The 20406-nt window shown below is 34.3% G+C and overlaps 1 protein-coding gene across 2 annotated transcripts in view; it reads right to left on the reverse strand.

The window, feature by feature from the left end:
• Nucleotides 1-20406, reverse strand: part of GLRA3 (glycine receptor alpha 3) — a 137817-nt gene that overhangs the window by 44000 nt on the left and 73411 nt on the right. The window lies entirely within an intron of this gene.

The following is a 20406-nucleotide window of genomic DNA, read 5'->3' on the forward strand; positions in this document are numbered from 1 at the left end:
CCCTTTCATAGAATATCACAAGATCTAAAAAAGCCTTCATAATCATAAAGACATAATTTACTTTTTCCACTGTGTTGACATTTGCCCAGATGCTAAAAAAAAAAACAAAAAACAATGGTGGGTAAAGTTCTAGGCCTTTAGCATAATTAGAGGTCATGGTGCTTATTGTATTCTTTACTGCCATATATCACAGCAAGAACAATGCCCTTTTATTTAAGAATGTCCTTGATTCTCAATGGATAATTTTATCACATTTTGTATAAACTGTGATAAATAATTTTCTACTATTCTGAGTGTCAAAATGGGAAGTACATAGCAAATATGTCAGCTGCATACAGTAATGTGATAATACTTTTAAGGAAAAGCACTGATGTGATTGATTGGCAGGTTAAACAAGCTGGTTTTCCTTGAAACACCATTATTGCTTGAAAAAATATGTTTGGCAAAACTGTGGTTATTATGATTAGGTATATAGCAGGCCATTTTCTTAAAAATAAGGAAAGTGAGTTAATGGATCGTGCCTGGGTTAACAACTGACAATATTTGTCATCAATGATAGACTTTGTGGTTTGAAGCCATAATTAGAAATTTGAAAAAGTTATAATCCCAATACTTGAAGATTTCTTGATGAACTTCCTTGGTGACATTAACATATGTAACCTCTCGATATGGTACAATGATGTGTCAATGTTTGACACTAAAGATTTGTGTGTGTTGGGGGTTTTTTGCGTATTACAGGATTTCCTTGTTTTAAAGGCTGAATAGCTTTCCATTGCATGTATGCACATTTTCTTTTCTTTTTTTTAAGATTTTATTTATTTATCTTTAGAGGGGAAGGGAAGGAGAGAGGGAGAGAAATATCAATGTATGGTTGCTTCTGGTGCATCCCCTGCTGGGAACTGGCCCCTGCTGGGAACTGGCCTGCAACCCAGAATGTGCCCTGACTGGGAATTGAATCACAATCGTCTGGCCGCAGGCCCGCGCTCAATCCACTGAGCTACACCAGCCAGGGCTGCACATTTTCTTTATCCACCAGTGTGTCGACAGGCTCCTGGGTTGTCTCTGCCCATGGCCATCGTGAACCGTGCTACGGTGAGCCCAGGAGGACCAATGTGCCTTCATGACCCTGATCTCAGTTTGTTCTTTCAAATGTCCAGAAGTGGGATTACTGGGTCATTTGGTAGTCCTACTTTTAATTTTTGCAACAACAGGGATAAAACATAAGGATATTTTGCTAAGTGAAATAAGCCAATCATAGAAAGATGAATATTGTGTGACCATTTCTATGAGGTATCAAAAGAGTCAAATTCATAGAATTAGAGAGTGGAATAGTGGTTGCCAGGAGCTACAGGGGAAAGAAATGAGAATTACTAATTTTATTAGTAACTGGCATAGCATTTTATTCAAACGAGATGAGGAAGCTCTAGAGATCTGCTATACAACCATGTGCTTATAGTCAGTGTCACATATTACACACTAAAACTGGTTGGGGGTAGATCTCATGCCAAATGTTCTTAACACAATAAGATTAATTTACTTTTAAAAAAGATTTATATCCCTGGCTGGTGTGGCTCATTGGATTGAGTGCCGGCCTGAGAACCAAAGGGTTGTTGGTTCAATTCCCGGTCAGGGCACATGCCCGGGTTGTGGGCCAGGTCCCCAGTGGGGGGCACAAAGAGGCAACCACACACTGATGTTTCTCTCCCTCTTTCCCTCCCTTCCCCTCTCTCTAAAAATAAGTAAATAAAATCTTTTAAAAACAAGTTTATAAATCAGAGCAAAATAATCAGGAAGAAAATTTCTTAACCAATTTATTAAATTAGGATTCTAATTTACTGAAATATTACCTCTTATTTATATTCCTAATGGACCACTGCCAATTAACATTTTTCATCAAAATTAAAAATTAAATATGGATTTAAGGGAAAAGAAAAAATTAAATAATTTTTTTGTCTCCAGTCTAAATCACTGACAACTAGCTATGCCGCAGTCTTTGCTAATCTCTCATGTCATTAGAGTAGGCTTCTCTGACGATTTTATAAAATATTTGTCCTCCAATCAGTCTACAAGCCGCCCTTTCCTTTTTACTTTTCCCACAGAACTCATCTATGCCCGACATCATATATACTGATCAAGTTTTAATTTTGTTTGTTGTCTACATAGCTTCCTAGAATTTAAACTTCATAAAAACAGAGGCCATTCTGTTTAAGTCACTAGCATGTTTTCCAGCAACAAAAATGGTATGTGACTTGTAGCAGGGGCTTGAATACTTGAGTTACACACAGAAAAGGGAAAAAGAGGGAGTGCATGTGTGTGTATGTATGTTTGTGTTTAAATAATTTACTTTAGGGTACACTCAAATGCTAGCAGGAGGTATGCGTGTTGATGCTAACAAGTCTGAACACTGATTTATATATTGAAACTTGTTGGAATCATGGACCTATATATTTCAAATGAGATCGGGGTTGAATATAGATGTTTGAAAGTCTTCTACCTACAGATTATTTTAGAATTACAGATTCTCTGAGATTATTAAGAGCAATAATACATAAAGAAAGAGAAAAGTTATAGAAAGAATCTTAGAGAATGCCTTGGAAAAATAAAGGTAATTAACAGAAAAGTAACAAACAAAATAGAAAATTTAAGAAGACACATTTCCACTAAATATAAGTGAGAATTTTCTAGAAGAATTGTGTGACAGTGGAATGGAAAAGATATTCCCCTCAAGCAGAGGCTGGGAAGTTATTTGCCAAGAACGTTATAAAAAACACGCAGTTGTTGTACTAGTTAAAGTAGATGAAACCCAAAGCCCCGTCCAAGACTGCTGATTTTCCAGTATAACAGAATATAGGCTACAAATCTGTCCAATTAAAGTACATTACAAAAAAGAATATGAAACATTTGGCACTGTTATAAAAACAGAAAGACGGATCAAAGGAATCACACATAAAGTTTAGAAAGAGATCTAAGTATGCATAAACATTTTTTAAGTGCCACCATTAGGGTGGTAGAACATAAAATGGACCACAGTAGTATGGATGTCTGCAGGGCTGAACAATAAAATGTAGATGTAATTTTGAGAGATGCACAAAGGTATCTGGAGCTTGAACCTCCTAAATGGTACCTTAGGAGCTACTGTAGAGTGGGCAATGCCAGATGGTTCCCACTGTTCAGCACTTGGTAGTGACATTGATACCATGAGGAGAAGAAGCAACATGGCTGTGATAGCCTTATAGACTTTGCTTCAAGACGTCCATGGACCCAGTCACTGTTTCATAACACTATATGGCAGAGGGTTTCCTGCAGAATTTATAATATGGAACTTGTCAGCCTTGGTGTATGGAGAGCTTGAAATTGATTTATTTAGAATCTTTAAAATATATGTACAATTTCTTGCATGCAAGGATCTTAGAAAAATATACTCCTGATATACATATTTAAATAATTAATCAAAATTTGAGGCAGAAAATGGGTTAAATAGATATGCAATTAATATACTGTAGAAGTTTGCAATCAAAAGGAAAGAATTGTCATTTTTCCTTGGGATCTTTCTGGCCCTCTGGGAAAAAACAGCATGCAAATTCCCAATCACTCACTTCCCCTCATGTCATTAGATAAGAAAATAGTTTTTTTAACCCTAATTAAACATACAATATGGGAGGGGCACTTGTCTATAAGATATCAGAAGATGGAACTTTATAACCATTTAAAAAATTAATACATGTTATTAGAGAATTTAAAATTAAAACAAGATACCACTGTAAATAAACCTATTGGTATGCCCAAAATGCAGAACACTGACTACACCACATAATGGCAAGAAGGTGGAGCAAAAGAACTCTTTCATTGCTGGTGTGAATGCAAAAATGTTACAGTCACTTTGGAAAACAGTTTGGCGATGTCTTACAAAAGTAAATGTATACTTACCTTAAGATTTAGTAATCGTTCTTTAGTATTAACCCAAATGCATTAAAAACACATTCACACAAAAACCTATACACAATATTGTAGCAGTTTAATGCGTAATTGCCAAAATTTGTCCAAGATGTCCTTCAGTAGGTGAATGAATAAACCGTGGCCCATCCAGATAGTGAAGTATTAGTCAGTGTTGAAAAGAAATGAGCTAGCAAGTCATTAAGGACATGGGGGAAACTTACGTGCATATCACTGAGTGAAAGAAGCCAGTTTGAAAAGACTACAACTACATGACGTTAGGGGGAAAAAAGGGGCAAAGCTGTGGAGGCAGTAAAAAAATCTAAGGTTATTAGGGGCTTGGGGAGGAGGGAAGAAAAATAGGCAGAACACAAAGGATATTTAGGACAGTGAAACTATTTTGTAGGACACTAAACTGGGATATGCATTATATATTTGTCAAAACTCAGAGAAGGTACCCCCCCAGGAGTGAACTGTAACGTAGGTGCATGGATTTTAATAAACAGCAGAGCGTGTGGGGTACCGATGCTGAGAGAGGCTGTGCGTGTGTGCAAGAGCAGGGCTGTGAGGGAAAAACTGTACTTTTTGATCAATTTTGCTATGAAACTAAAACTACTGTAAAAAATGTCTATTTAACAAAACAAATCTCATCAGTAAAGACAAGCAAATATTACAAACGAGGAAAAATCATATTATTGCAATGGAGCCCTGGAATTAATTTTTCTGATCCATTAATTTAACAAATAATTACTGAGTGCCTGCTCCATATAAGTACACGTGTAAAAGTTGCTGGAACCACAAAATGACCTGGCTCCTATCAAGATGCTCGGAGAACAGTGGACCCTGGCAGTGCAGCAGACAGACGGACAGACGGACTGTGAAGTCTTGACAGAGACCAGCAGAGGTCGGTGAGAGAGCAGGAAAGCCCTCACTAAACTGAAGGACTCAGGCAGAGAGAGGATCTGGTAAAGTCTTCCCAAGGGCTGACTGCAGGGATGAGTAGCAATGATTCAGGTGTAGCAGGATTGAAGTAAATATTTACTATATTCAGATGTGGGAAACAAAGGGGCACTTCTTTCCTGATGTTTGTAACTGTATCTAAATAAGACGCCTCCATTCCATCTGATTAAGGGGGACTTGAGAGATAGCAACTCAAATGGACCACTTAAAGACGGCAGTCTCTTTCTGGGAATGTAGTCTTCAGAGAAAATTTTTAGCCTTTCAGGATTTCTCTCTTTTTTTCCCCCTTTCTCCTAGTCAAGAAATCACTTGGTTAAATGTAAATCACATTCTGTTCAAGTTGCACACTTGCCATCAGCTTTCTTGTGAAATGTAAATTTGGCGCCTAATTCTTAAGTAAATATGAACTTTTATCTCTTTAAGCAGCATTTGTTTCAGAATTTACAGTCATTTAAAGAATACTGCCCGGAGATGATCATTTGGTATATTCAACTGCTGGGGGAGTATTTGCATATCATGCTATGAAAAACAAGTTTTTATTTACAGAAAATGATTTTTTTTCTGAATTAATCGTTTTTGATATCAAGTTTTTCTTGGAAAAGTGCATAACAGAAAATTTGTAAGCAATTAAATGATGTTTAGCTTGTTTCAGTCTCATTTCCTGCTTCAAAGAGAAAATTGGTTAAATTAATTTTAAATGAACTTAAATTTTAAATCCAACTCTGTAATCCAAGCAAAACTTTTGGAATTACATTCATTGAAGATAAAATACCTAATGTCTTGTAAATCTTATTGTAAAGTCTCTCTTAAGTTCATTTGAAAAGTTCAACATCGAAAATAAATATTATTTATTTGTAATGGAGCTGAATGAAATATTCGTTGAAACTCATCATTGAGGTAAAAACTATGTCCTTTGTAAATTAAGAAAACTATGGGGTTGTAGTATTCTTGGAATTAGTGGTGATACATATGATTTATTTTATATTCATAAACTCATATTCTATCAATTGATGATAAGCTGTATCTATTAAAATTTATAATATTTTAATGTAAACACAGAGTAACTACACTATAATTTTTTGTGTGTGACAAACAAAGCTGATGTTGAATTAAAATTATATCTCATGATGGCACAATATGTTTTCTCTATTTACTGCTTATCATTAGTTAAAATCTTTTTAAAGTTTGACTATTTGGAAACCTATTTGTAAATCAAATGATATGTTCTGCAATGGTATTGAACTTTTGGTAGATTGGTTCTCTAAATTTGGTTGCATTTGTTCAAAATGGGTTTGAAATATTTAATCAAATATTATTTCAAATTATTTAAATTATAAAACAAATTATTTTATGAATGGAGCACTAAAATTTTAGATTCTAAAGCTATTTAGCAATAGGATTCATAAAAATGAAGTTTCTAAACAGGAACACATTAAAGTATCAAATCATGCATTTATTTTTTTTCAATTTGAGAACTGTGCTTTGGAATACCTTAACTGAAGGAAAGGTTATATTAATGGACTGCTTGCTTTTAATTGGATAACTAATAGTGAAATGAAATAAAATGAAGATGGCATATTTTCCAGCATCTAAATTAAGTAAAGAATTTTTTTAAATTTCCTTTCTCCTAATCAAGAATTCTCGTGGTTAACTATAAATAAAACCAAATTCTGTTCATTCTGTTTGGGAAATTTTTCCTACATAGAAGCAACTAATTTGACTGAGTTTTGTCCTATAAACATATTCATTCCTAAAAGGTACTTTTGTTCAAGACAAAGGCAGTGTCTGTAAACATATATGGACTAAAATAACGCCTATTTCAACAAAGAAGTAAAGCCAAATTCTGAAATTATCAAGTATCTTAGCTATATTAACTATGTAGAGATTATTTTTTCAATAAAAATACTTATAGTCTACACAGCAGGATCAACTAACAGTGTCAAAAATTTCAAATGTAAAAATTAAATAATCATGAATAATTATGGAAAGACAGAAAAGATTACAATAGAGGTAGAGATGTGCTATAGTCTTCAGTAAGAGAACTCATCATTGTGAAAATGTTATTCTTCCACAATTGATCTACACTTCAATGCAACTTAAATAACAATCTAATGTAATTTTCAACTGGAAATTAATCTGAAGTGTAAAAGTCTACGCACAGCAATAGCATATTCTGAAAAGTAAGAAGTCAAGGAGCAGATCTGCCCCACAGAGGACAAAACACATGAATAAAGCCATGGTGTTTAGATGATTTCAGGTACGGACGTTCTGCACCAATTAGACAAGTGGTTCAGAATAGAGTCCAAAAGCAGGCCCATATAAGGACATGTAATTGATTTGAAAAATGACATTTCAAATCAATATGGAAACATATTTAATAAATAATAATAGAAAAAATTTCTTTCCACTTAGAAAAAAGTTTTACCCAATCTAAATACAATCTACTTGTATTTAAAATGTAAATACAACTGGTAGTATAAAATTCCTGGGTTAAATACATATTTTTGTTATTTTGGATATATGGCAGGCATAATTTATAGCATTATATACACTTACATATGTACAACCCTCTGTAGTTTGAAAGGGATCATAAAGTTAAAATATCATGGATATATACAAAATAACACATATAAATAAAAATAAAAAGATAACCTCACATAAAATCAGAGAAAGCTTACACAGGAAAAGGATGGGAGAAGTGTTCACTAAGTATGCAGAGCAAAGAATGCCGGGCCTCAGGAAGGTTAAGTTACAGTGGATTACAATTTCACATTCATCAGATCCAAAAAGGAAATTTTTACATCTTAAGCAAAATGGCCATGTCAACAAGTTTTACACAGAATATTAATTATCTATTTTATGTTTGAAATGCCTTTTATGTTTTAATCACACATAGTGTGTTTATACACACACAGAATCGAAGAAAAGGGGTCATGAAGCAAACTCGAGAGTGGATAACAGTGAAGAGAATTTTAAATTGAGAATAACAAATGTTTTTTTGTTTGTTTGTTTTTCAGGTTCTAGTACAGGCATGTTGATTTTTGGAGACATCATTCAAATGCACTGTATTATCATTTTCAAAAATCAAATGATCTTTGGTCATTTAAAAAATAGCTTAAAAGGCTACAAAAGAAAAAAGGGGCTATTGTTAAGTACTTTAATATCACGCTATGATATAAATATTAGTTCAAAGGGAGAATGTGGGCTGAAAATTATTTAAGTTTAAAATGAGTTTTGAGATTTATTAATAAATTATAGATGCACATTTAGTTTGTAACTGAACTAGAATCATATTTGACTGAGTTTTCTCGATTGGAAGAGAAGGGGGCGCTGTGGAGAGAGACTAAGATTTCTGGCTTTGACCCAGCTTGCAAATGCTTGTTTTCAACTAGCAGCTGGAATTTTAAAAACAAAAGGAAGAAAATGCTCAAACTTGGCTTATGCTTGTTGACTATTTCCAGAAGAAATATTACTCAAGTAAATTTTATTGACCTGACAAAAAGCAACTGGTATGTCAAAATGTATTTAATTAAAATATTGTTATTCTTAACTTGTACATTTAATTTGGACAATCTTACCATAATACAGGTTGTTATATGTGGTTTCATTTACATTGTAGACCTGCTAAATTATCTTCCTTGTGATTGCACTTTCTTTAAAACTCCCTAGTATAACTAACCCAAAACCTCTATTCTACTAGTACTTTGGGTACATTTAAGATCTAACACATTATTATAGACCACAGATTTAACCTTTCTCCGTCTTTCTCTTAGGATAATGGTGGAAATGTAATTTGTGACTGAAAAAAATTGTTCATATTTCTCAAAATTTCATAAAATTACTACATACTGATTTAAAATTCTTGTGAGAAATCTCAACTAAAATCAGAAGAGGACCTGATCATGAACCCATTTTAATGAGGAGGAGGTGTATGATCAGATGGATTTCTGCCCTGGGAGAGGTTACAAGACGGCTCTGAGTGCCTCTTTGGAATAAACTCCACCTTGTAGAAAAACCCTGCCCACCAGACGGCTGGAGGTCCAGATACGCTCACATTGATGAAATAGTTGATTTCACAGACCTGAACTATAACAAACAGAATCTAGGAGCCAACGTGAGTCTGGCAGTGTCTGCAAGTTGTGCAATGTTCTATGTAGAGAATAGGAAGGCACCATCATATCTTTTGACTGGTCCCAGGGTGCTTTGATGCCTGATGTATCAGTACAATGAACCATTTAGAAGAACCAAGCCACACTAATCCTCAGGAAGAAAGTCCTTCATAATATGAGCAAGACGTCCTTCATAATACTTCACATTTTTATTTCCAGAAGTATTTGAAGAACATCATTATGAAAGAGCAGAAATTTTAACATGGCTAAATAAATACCAGAGAATTAAATTATAAATTTCTCTTCACAGTGAAATATTATAAAATGTCTACCACTGTAATACATTCATTAAAATGCCCAAGAGAAGATGATTTGCTCAGAGAAAAGACCACTCACTTTGAATTATTCCTATATTACTTTAGAGAATTAATATTTATTAAATAATCCTATTGTGCTTTAATTCCCACTATCAGGATATTCTTCTTTGTGTTCTAATTCACAGTTTACTAACTAAATGCTGATCATTTCAGGTAAAAGTGAAAAGCGAACTCTAGAACAGAAAGTTTTTGCATTCAAAGAATATATATCACAGCTAATTTTTTAATAGAAATAACAGAAATGGTGACTGTAAGAATGTTGAGGAAAAGGTCTGATCACAAATGAGAATGTTAACTACATCCACAGCTATTTTTACCATTTGCAGATACAGTCCATCAGTTGCAAAATAGCACTGTTTGAAAAATTTATGAAAGGTGACCTAGGAAAAAAGTCACTATTTCTAGAAATTATTGCAACTTCTGTTGACAGTGTTTTTGTATTATAGAAACGTATAAAAGGGGTATTGCAGAAAACCCTCACATTTATAGATGCATTATAGTTATTATCATTATTTTAAATCAACAGTTCTCCTGTAGGCCTGGAAGCTGGAAGTGACATAAATCCTCTTTACTATTGCCAACTGCTAACAATTTGATGGGGTTTTTTTTTTCTTTTCTTTCTTTTTTTTTTCTTAGATCTTCATCTGGACTTTTCTACCTACCCTGATTCAGACTCAGAGAAACCAACAACTTGCTAGGAACCAGCTGCTACCTGTGGGCACACTGTGAAGAAGGAGGTTACTTGAGACTGCTGAGATCCTGGAAACCTCACTAGGCCTTCTACTGATGACTTGGAGACTTTAGAACTTCCTGGAATGTGAGCAGCGAGCATACTTACCACACAAGCAAGAGTCCATTTGGACGAAACTGTGACCACAGCTGCCCCAGAGGAAAAGGCGCACACTTAGCATCCCTGGCCGCTGTCGTCACCATTCACAGCTCCCGCGTTTTGACCTCAGTATTGCATTAAAATACTTTTAAAATCCAGCTCACCAATTTACTGATGTAAACTCTCTAATCATGCTCTTATGTGCCTTTAAAAAACATTATTTTCTCCAAACTTTCATGAATTATTTTTCCTTATTTTAATTTTCTTGTTTTCTAGTTGATTTGCTTTCTTCTTAAGTTTCATTACAGATAATTTATCCCATTATTTTTGTTTACTTGTTTGGGTTTTTTTTCCTCTTGACCCCTTCTGTAAACATACTATGTGGTCAAGATGTCATGTTTTTAACTTTACATGTCAGACTTATGATTTTGTATATTTAAAGAATTTCCTGAGTCCTAGAGCTAAGGGAACATTTGCTGTCAGCTAAGATAACTCACTTATCTTACAAAAGAGAAAACTGAGTCTCTGAAAAACTAATGGACCTCCCTAGTTTACGGAGTTCTTAATGAAGAATTTAAAGTTCTACTGCATTTCCCTGAATGTATTTTCTGACAATGGAGCACACAGTTCAAGGAATTACTGAGACTGGACACCAGCGCCGTTTCCAGGAAAAGTGATGCCTAACTGTCGAGAGAACATCCTCTGGAAAGGTCCTTTGGCACAGGATGCAAATGTGAGCATTAGGGAAACTGGGGTTACTTGGGGAATTAACTGAGGAAGAAGGAAAACGGTGACAGGTCTAAGCAGTAAATAACAAAAGGATCACAGAAAACAAGGCATGATCTTAGCACCAAGGATGCTGGAACATTAAGGTGAACTATAGTGTTTTCAGCAAGATATTTGAGGAGTTCGGATGTTATCCTTATAAACAAGGATCTCAAAATATGATTGATGATAATATGCTTTAAGTGACTTGTAAGTGATTTAAATCGTAATTTAATTGTTTTTAGGAGTAATCAATCAAAAGGAATACCACTAGTGCCTCCTGCTGCAGAATTGTCTCTGGCCTGCGCTCTTAGGAGAGCATAAAGGAATGTTGTTCAGTTTTCCAGATGATTAACTAGGAAAGATATGGATCATTGGGTTAAAAGTATGGACTGAGTCTGGCAAGATGATATTTAACTGAAGCAAAGGCAAAATACTTTGCACTTATTCAAGTGAACCAATTGGGTAAACGGGAAATGGGGTTCACAGAACTTAGTTGTAGTACTTATCTAACTACATGTGGTCTCTAGTCAAGAGTGTTTTGCAGCTGCCTCTTAATGTATGTGATCTTAGACTGCAAGTCACAGAATGATTGGCACTGTCACCAGGAGGGGATGACCTTGGTTTAGGCTAATACATTGAGACATCAAGAGGGTAGAAACCAAGCAGAGGAAGGAAGGAACCCTTAAGTCTTTTCAACATGAAAAAACAAATGAAATTACTGGGTATATTAAACTTGTAGAGCTTACTTAAGAACACCAGAGTCACAATTTATAAATATTTGGAAGCCATCAGATAGATTTCAAAAGGACGGATGCTTGCTCTAAGTTTGTGAGCTATTAATTCATAAGGGTTTCCTCTATTCATTTCTTAGTTGTGTGACTTTGGAAGTCACTTAACCTTCCTAAACCTTAATTTGCTGATAATATTTTGCTGATAATTTGCTGAAATAAGACCTATTGCATTATGTTGCAATTATGATTAAATAAGATACTATGTGTAATGGATACAAAACTATGATGATATCACCTTTTCATAAGACTTGTAACTACATTGTTTTTATTATATTGCTATATAATTAGAATATTTTATAAGCAGCAAAAATTCAACCTACAAAGATGTAGACAGGTTGGGAGAGAATGGTCATGGTGTTAAGCAGGCTGGAATATTTAATGTTTAAGTGGGGACTGATTTTATAAGTAACTAGTACATTAGTAATTATTTTTGTCTTGCGAAACTCTCTTTCTAATCAACGCTGTAACTACAAAGGCTTAAGTAATACATACCCAGGAAACAAGAACTGTCTATATCCCTGACTAGACAAGTAAAAGGCTAGTATTATTTTGAATGATGTCTACATTGTTTAAATTGTGAAAGAGCTTGAATAACTGTAGAGGCGATCAGGAAATAATCATTGCCTTAACTAGCGTTAGCATAAATTCCACAGTAACCAGCCTGACTCAAATCAGATGTGGTCTTGAAATGAATCTGAAAAATTAAAAAGCAAAAACTTCCCATCTATCTTCAGATATTTTTATCCAAAACCCTGTTAAAGCATTTTTTGCGAGATTCTTTAAATTTTTGTCAGTACTTTTTTTTTCAGATTGATCTGTAAAATATTTTTCTGTAATTTCAAGGATTGAGGCTGTTCTTTGTGGGAAAGGAATCCTCTCTTCAGCAGCACCATTTCCTTATACAGAGACTGGCACAAATAACACCCCCTTTTTTTATTACAAAATCTTTTATTACAAAATCACAAGCATGGAATTCTATAATATAATATCACACTCAAGCATACCATATGACATTTTAGGTGAAATGCTCAAATTAAAACTCAATATTTTGCCCATGTCATTCATTACCCTACCAACCAGACTCAAGCAGGCATTACTTCTGTCGGACCCTGTATTTTCCTTTCCAATCTTTAATGTGCTCCCACTGGCGATGTTTTCCTCTTTTGTTACCTACATTTTTCTTTAGATATGAAATACTTAATTTGACCCTTAATAAATATAGTTACACTTTATGTATATCCTATGTGATCTTTGTATTTTAGTGGACAAAAGTTTTATTATGACTGTAAAAATTATTATTCTATTTTTTTATGTTTAAAATATCCTCTGTTTTTTTTAACCTGGAGGAAAATTGCTTATTTGGAAATTTACCTTACAGCACAGATTAAAGGCTAAAAATAAATCCTTAGATTTTTTCTTCCCTCTATTCCTGCACATCAGTGTGTACGGTTAACCCCTTAGGGACATAGTCCAAGTCATAATACAGCCGTTCCCTTCCCTCGTATATTAGCTATTTATGAAGCAACCAAGCAAGATGCACTTCGAGTAAAACTGTGATATTAATGAAAATTTGTCTTGTGAAAAAAATAGCCTTCCATTATATTCATTCAGCCAATTAAAAAAAAACATGCAGTGGATTCTAAACTTCAGTAAACTAATCACAATGTACTCCTGAGAAGGATGGTTAGTTGTGATCACTTTAACATTTAGTTTATCTTCTCTAGAGACGTCACTCGGTTTTACATATTACCAGTAACAACTGCACATAAAAATTACATGCTGCTTTTTTAAGATTAAATAAAGGGTTCTGTGAAAAGCATGGCTTCGTTTAGAATTCTCTCTGTAGAATATGTGAGTTAATATTTTTATTGATATTTTATTAGGTGATGTGAATTTTGAGGATGCGAGTTGTCATGGTAATTGGCCTGTATTTTCTGGCTGAAACAGAGAGCAAAGAAAGTTATTTTTAGCAGAAAAGAAAATAAATGAAACTAAGACAATTTCTGTATACCCAAAAGCAAGCACTAACTTACTTATTCCACAATTCTTTTGTGAGGTTGAATAAAGAATGTTTTAGACAAGAGGAATAAATGGTATGTTGAAATTCTAACATTTATAAAAGTGGTCTAGTAAAGCTTTGTTGAGACGAGGATAAAGCACAATGTAGGCCAGCCCATTAGATTTGAACAGGGACATGTCTGAAATTAAAACATAGAACTTGGGCCACATTCTTCCCTTCGACTCTAGTGGGATTCTCCGTGATGGGACTTACTTTTCTAGTTTAATCTAAATTTCAGTTTTACTGTGGTTGTTTCATTTTGATGTTAAATTGCAGCAGAATAAAACATGATGCTAAACACCGAGTTGAAGTTAACACATTTTTATTTATACTTAAATATAGAAAAAAGTAGTTTTCTGTTTTTGATTTCAGTGCAAGTGCTGGAGGACTCTACTCCATGAGTAAACTAGATTATTCATATTGTTATAAGGTCACGAGGGTTTCTGGTTGTCTTCTTCTTTTTTACTCTTTCTTTCTGTTCCCCAATTTCTTTTAAACTCAGTGATGTTGTCTTTCTCTTGCTCTTTGGTTCATTTTAAATCTTCAGAAATCTCATTTATCTTCACGTCTCCAAACAATATTTCTAAACTTACCTCTCTTCATTTATACAACCCTTCCTAATTCAAGCCTATTCCAAACATCCCAAAATTTAAAATACATTTCCAAGTAAATATGTATGTTCACAAGAAATGCAGCTTTTTTCAGCAGAACTCAGCTTCTGCACTACTTTCTGCATGAGTCACCTGTTCTCTTCTAAGTCATGTAAATGAAGCAACATTCAATCCTCATGATTGAGAGAAATCTTGGGAGACTCATCTTTATAATTCTCATGCAATGCATTGAAAAAAATCTTCCAAAAGTCTTCTCTGTTTTCCCCATTATTATCTTGGGTCTTTGAATTTTTCATTAGTTTATGCTGAATTTAGCTATATGGAAACATTTCTTCTCATTCTCTTATTCAAATGCAGCTTTTGCCTGAGATTTTTTTCTTTGCCAGATCAGTGGATATGGCTGGAAGAGAGAGTTTTTCAGGATTTTATTTTGCTGTTTTTGATCTAATGTATCTACTATTATTCCCATCTCTTCATTTTGTATTTTTTATATGCAATCTAATTTTATTTCTCTTTAAAGAGTTTCTCCAGAGCTGTGTCTAGGTTCTTAGACTTTTCAAAGCACCAGATTTGTGTTTTTATGTGATTCTTTGAATTCTCTGTTAGTCCCTTTTGGTCTTGAAGAGAATGCCTAGCTAAATAGTTCTTTAGTACAAAAAAATTGCTTTAGCAAAAAATTGCTTTAGTACAAAAAAATTGCTTTAGTACAAAAAAATTGCTTATCAAAATTTTGAATTTTGATAAATTTCAAAAATTTATCTCAAAATTTTTGAAACAGTGCTTTTATTGTCATTTAGTACCAGGTTTTTTATTTATTCTTTAAACAGTCATATGGTGTTGGTTTTCAGGCATATTGTTGTATAGTAATGTATAATAATTTATGTAAATATATAGTAATTTCTAGTAATTTTATATTGTTATTGGTTACATTGCATTTTAGGCAGAGATCACATTTTATCATGTGTTGATTCTCAGCTTCCTTTATGGTTTCAATAATTTTTATAAATGTTCTTGTTTGCTAAAACAAAGGAAACTGAGATTTCTCTCTGTTTACAAATTAATCAATTGTTCGGTCCAAATATTTCTACTTGTACTTTCAAGTTACTGATTCACCTATTTTTTAATCATAGTTCTACCAGCTTTTGTTCTGATTCCTTGGAAGTATATAGAAGACATTCGAATAATCATTAGAGTTTATTTATACCAACATGCTAACCAAGTGATTTTGTCTTATGACTTTTTCCTATAATTTATTTGTTTCTAATATTGAAATTATTATCATGGATGTTTTCAGACACATTTCTCTGATATGCATTTTTCTTTCTTTGCCCCCCAAGTTTTTTGCATGGTGTTTTTCATAAAGTGTTTAGTTGATAAGCTATTGCTGTGGGAATATTTGCATGTAATTATGACAATATTAAATCTATTTTTGCTCTCTTCCTGTGTTTTATATATGCTATATTTTTATTGATTTTATTTTTGTCCTTTCTCACATTCCATTTGATGAGTCAGTATTTTTTAGTTCTTGTTTATATTTTTATTCTTTGATGTTATCCTTAGCTCATACTCTTTTTGTTTCGCTCATCAATCTCTGTCACAGAACTTGTCTTCCTCAGATTATCTATCTCTGCCTACCCTTCTCAGTAAATTTCTTACAGTAGGAATTTATGTCATCCAGGGTTTTAAATCTAAGTCATGAATGTGCACTTTTAGGAGTGAGCATTACTGCCAATCTTACAAAATTATTTTCTAAGTAAATTGCTAAGTGTATTCACTCATCATTGTCACTTTCTCCTTTGTGCCAACAGTATGGCATTAACATATGCTTATCATCTTTAATGAAATTATTATATTTGCATAAAATAACTCCTAAATTAGTCCTTGAACTCCTTCAAAACATGGACTTTGGGGCTTTATATATTGTTGTATAACCCAATATATTATGTGGAATATATTAATATTTGATAGATATTTTTCAATTGATGTTTAAATGAATGAACATTCCCCAGGTCACTTAGAACAATCCTGACTGTTGACATGTGCTTATTGAACATTTATTAAATTAAAGAAAGTTGGATAATCATAGGCCATTAAAACCTTTGCCTTTAAATTATATTTCCTTTTCGCTTGTTCTCATGCTTCTCAAACCAATTTATTTTTTTCTCCTTTGCAGTTAGAATTCATTCAACAGTAAGCATTAGGTTCCTTATAGCTCTTCTGTCCCAGTAGATTAAACTCTTTTAAGTCTTTTACTTTTCATTTTAAGCCATTATTTAAAAAAAAAAAAAGATGTGGGTAATTGCTCTCAGTTTAGGAAAAACATCTTGAAGAATTTGACCTCAATAGCTTCTACTAATTTTAGTATCTACTAAAGGAGTTTAATAAATACTATCACTACTGTAACTTAACTTAAATTCTAAGGAGAGAGCAGGAAGTACTTAAGTACTGAAATATGAAAGGGACACATAAGGCAATCTATTCATTCCTGATAAAGGAATTAAGAAACAAAGGGGAGGGGCCAAGAGGCTCTGTCTTCCCTAGCAAAGTTTCTGATTAAGTTGGAAATGTTCTGGGAAAGCGAGAAAAAATGAAAGGTCTTGCTGTGTCAACACTGAGTTCTGCAAAATAACCCAGGACTCTTTCCTTATTCTAAAAAAATAGTCCAGTGACCAGGCCATCAGTCAGGTGCTGTTTTCTTTCTCATTTTTCTTTAATAACTAATGTTCATGGAATAACAGATTTTATTCACTACTCCACTTTCTCATCATGCATTTTTTTTAAACTTTGCAATCCAGGCTTGACCTTCATCATTCTAATCACATTTGTCTTTGTCATCAATAGCAATAGCTTTTTCTTTTTTTAAAAAAAGATTTTATTTATCTTTAGAGAGAGGGAAAGGGAGAAGAGGGAAAGAAACATCAATATGTAAGAGAGTGATCAGTTGCCTCTCATGCACCCTCAGTTGGGGACCTGGCCTGCAACCCAGGCATATGACCTGACTGGGAATCGAATTGATGACCTTTCAGTTCACAGGCCGGCACTTAATCCACTGAGCTACACCAGCCAGAGTGCTTTTTCTTCCTTGAGATTTCATTTTTCAGTTACAGTTGACATGCAAGATTATATTAGTTTCAGGAATAAAGCATAGCTGTGAGGTATATAACTTAGGAAGTGACCCTCCCAATAAGTCTAGTACCCACCTGGCACCATATATTGTCATTATAATATTATTGACTATGCGGGACTCTTTTTTCAATCACCTTTTTAGAAACATTTCACGACATTTGATACTGTTAAACAGATTGCCCCCGCAACCTTCTCTTTTAAGATTGAATGCTATTGATTTTAATTTCCCATCTATGATGACCTCTTAGCTAAAATTCCTTTCCAACACCCTCTAAATGTAGACTTTTCTTACAGTCCTTTTTTCTCAATATCTGTTTTCCTCTCTAAATTCTGTCTTTCAGAAATTTCATCTTATTTAAAGCACTTTCTGTATAGCTTCCAATAGTGTACCCCCTGTTCTAACTCCTCCTTTTGGCTCTGCACCTAAATTTCCCAAACCTCAAATGTGTTAGGATTAGATTTATCAGTATTCTCTACAGCATTTACCCTTATCCTGGGTGTTCTTTCTTCACCAATATTTCCAACATGATTCTGCTTAACTAAGCACCTTAGCTCTGACTCGTCGGTACCCAGAGCCTTTACAGCCACTTTGTATGGAAGCAAGTGAAGGGTGGCAGAATGTGCCACCCCCAAACAGGGCACCCCAGCATACAGACCATTTTGAGTTAAAGGCACTTGAAAAACAGCAGATGCAAGAAGGGGATTCTAATCTCCCTTTTTCTTCCTGAAAACAGCAGATAAAAACTTGCATGCAGAAAATGTGCTCCCCATAACAGGAAAAAGAAGCATTCTTCAAAGGGGAAGTAAAGTCGAGAGAACTGTGTACATAGAGACCTTGTTAAACTACCTCTCATCTTCCTTTTGCCCTCCCACATACTTTAGATATTTTTCCACATTTGCTTCTCTTTGTTAAACCTAGCATAAAAGCATTTAGGTTTTGCCACTACTTTGAGTCTTCCTTTCCTTATGAGGATTCCCACATTACATAAGACTTATATTAAATAGCAATGTATTCTTTTTTCCTGTCAATCTATCTTGTCTGTTTAATATTGAGGCCCAGCCAAAAAACACGTAAAAGGACAAAGATAAAGTTTTGCCTCCTTTACAACATTAACCTCTAATGTTTCTACCTGCTATGTCCCTGTTTTTATTCTTTTTGGTTGGAACATAATGAAAGTTTTTTATTTATTTTTATTTTTCAATTAGGGTTTACATTCAACATTATTTTGTATTAGTTTCAGGTGCATAGCGATCACATACTTTATAAAGTGCTCCCCCATATTTTCAGTACCCACCTGGCACCATACATAGTTATTGCAATATTTTTTTAAAGATTTTCTTTATTTATCTTTAGAGGGGAATGGAAGGACAGAGGAAGAGAAACATCATGTATGGTTGCCTTTTGTGCATCCCCTGCTGGGAACTGGCCTGCAGGGAACCAGCCTGCAACCCAGGCATGTGCCCTGACTGGGAATCGAACCTCGATTGTCTGGTTCGCAGGCCCACAAGTTATTGCAATATTATTGACTACATTTCCTATGCTATAGTTTACATTCTCATGAGTATTTTGTAACTCCCAATTTGTACTTCTCAATCTCTTTACCTTTTTCATCCAGTCTCCCAGTGCCCCTCCCTTCTGGCAACCAGCAGTCTGTTCTCTGCATCCATACGTTTGTTTCTGTTTTGTTTATTGATTTATATTGCTTTTTATATTATACATGTAAGTGAAATCATGGCATTTGTCTTTCTCTGACTGACTTATTTCACTTAGCATAATACCCTCTAGGTCTATCCATGCTGTTACAAATGGTAAGATTTCATTCTTTTTTATGGCTGAGTAGTATTCCCGTGTCCGTGTGTGTGTGTGTGTGTGTGTGTGTGTGTGTGTGTGTGTATCTCACCACTTTTTTGTCCACTTGTCTATTGATGGGCACTTAGGTTGCTTCTGTTCCTTGGCTACTGTAAACAACGTTGCAATGAACATAGCAGTGTATCCATTCTCTTGAATTTGTTGTTTTGGGTTTCTTTGGATATGTACTCAGAAGTGGCATTGCTATACGACATCATCACTTTAATAATCAAAGAAATACACATTAAACCACAGTGAGACATCACCTCACACCTGTCAGAATGGCTGTCATCAATAAATCAACAAACAACAAGTGTTGTCAAGGATGTGGAGAAAAAGGCACACTTGTGCTCTGTTGCTGGGAATGCAGACTGGTTTAGCTACCGTGGAAAACAGAATGAATGTTCCCCAGAAAATTAAAAATGAAATTGCCTTATGAAACCTTCCCAAATAAGCTTGGTTCATTTGGCTGAATGACTCTTTAAGAGCATGATATTAACTAAATCATACTCTTGCCTCTACATCTCGATCCGCTCCTTACTGCCTATGGAATAACAGCCAGCATCCCTGGTTTAGTAATAGGACACCAGTTTGCCTTAGACTATTTCGCATATCATTTTTTTCTCAATATCTTCCCAAGATACAGAATCAACATGTCCTCAGACTGCCTTCATGATATGGATTTAAAAATCTACTCTGCTGGGAATATTTCACTATCCCTTTCTATTTTTATTGCTGTATAGCTCCCCCAACTAAAACTAGATTATTTTATTTTCCTTTCATAATCTAGTACTTTATCCATGGGCATCCTAATATTTAAAAATTATTTGTGAAAGTAATACATTTAAATTTAGCCAAAAAAGGAGTTATTATCAGATAAATAGATATTTCCAATTTCTCAGGTGAAGAGAAACCATCATAGGATGACCACAATCCCCCATGTAGTAGGCACGCCACCTAGTGACAGCTCCACCACACTACAAACCTTGCCTCT

This window comes from Artibeus jamaicensis, unplaced genomic scaffold (genome assembly GCF_021234435.1).
Source record: "Artibeus jamaicensis isolate MK-2021 breed Jamaican fruit bat unplaced genomic scaffold, CSHL_Jam_final scaffold_537, whole genome shotgun sequence".
NCBI classification, from domain to species: domain Eukaryota; kingdom Metazoa; phylum Chordata; class Mammalia; order Chiroptera; family Phyllostomidae; genus Artibeus; species Artibeus jamaicensis.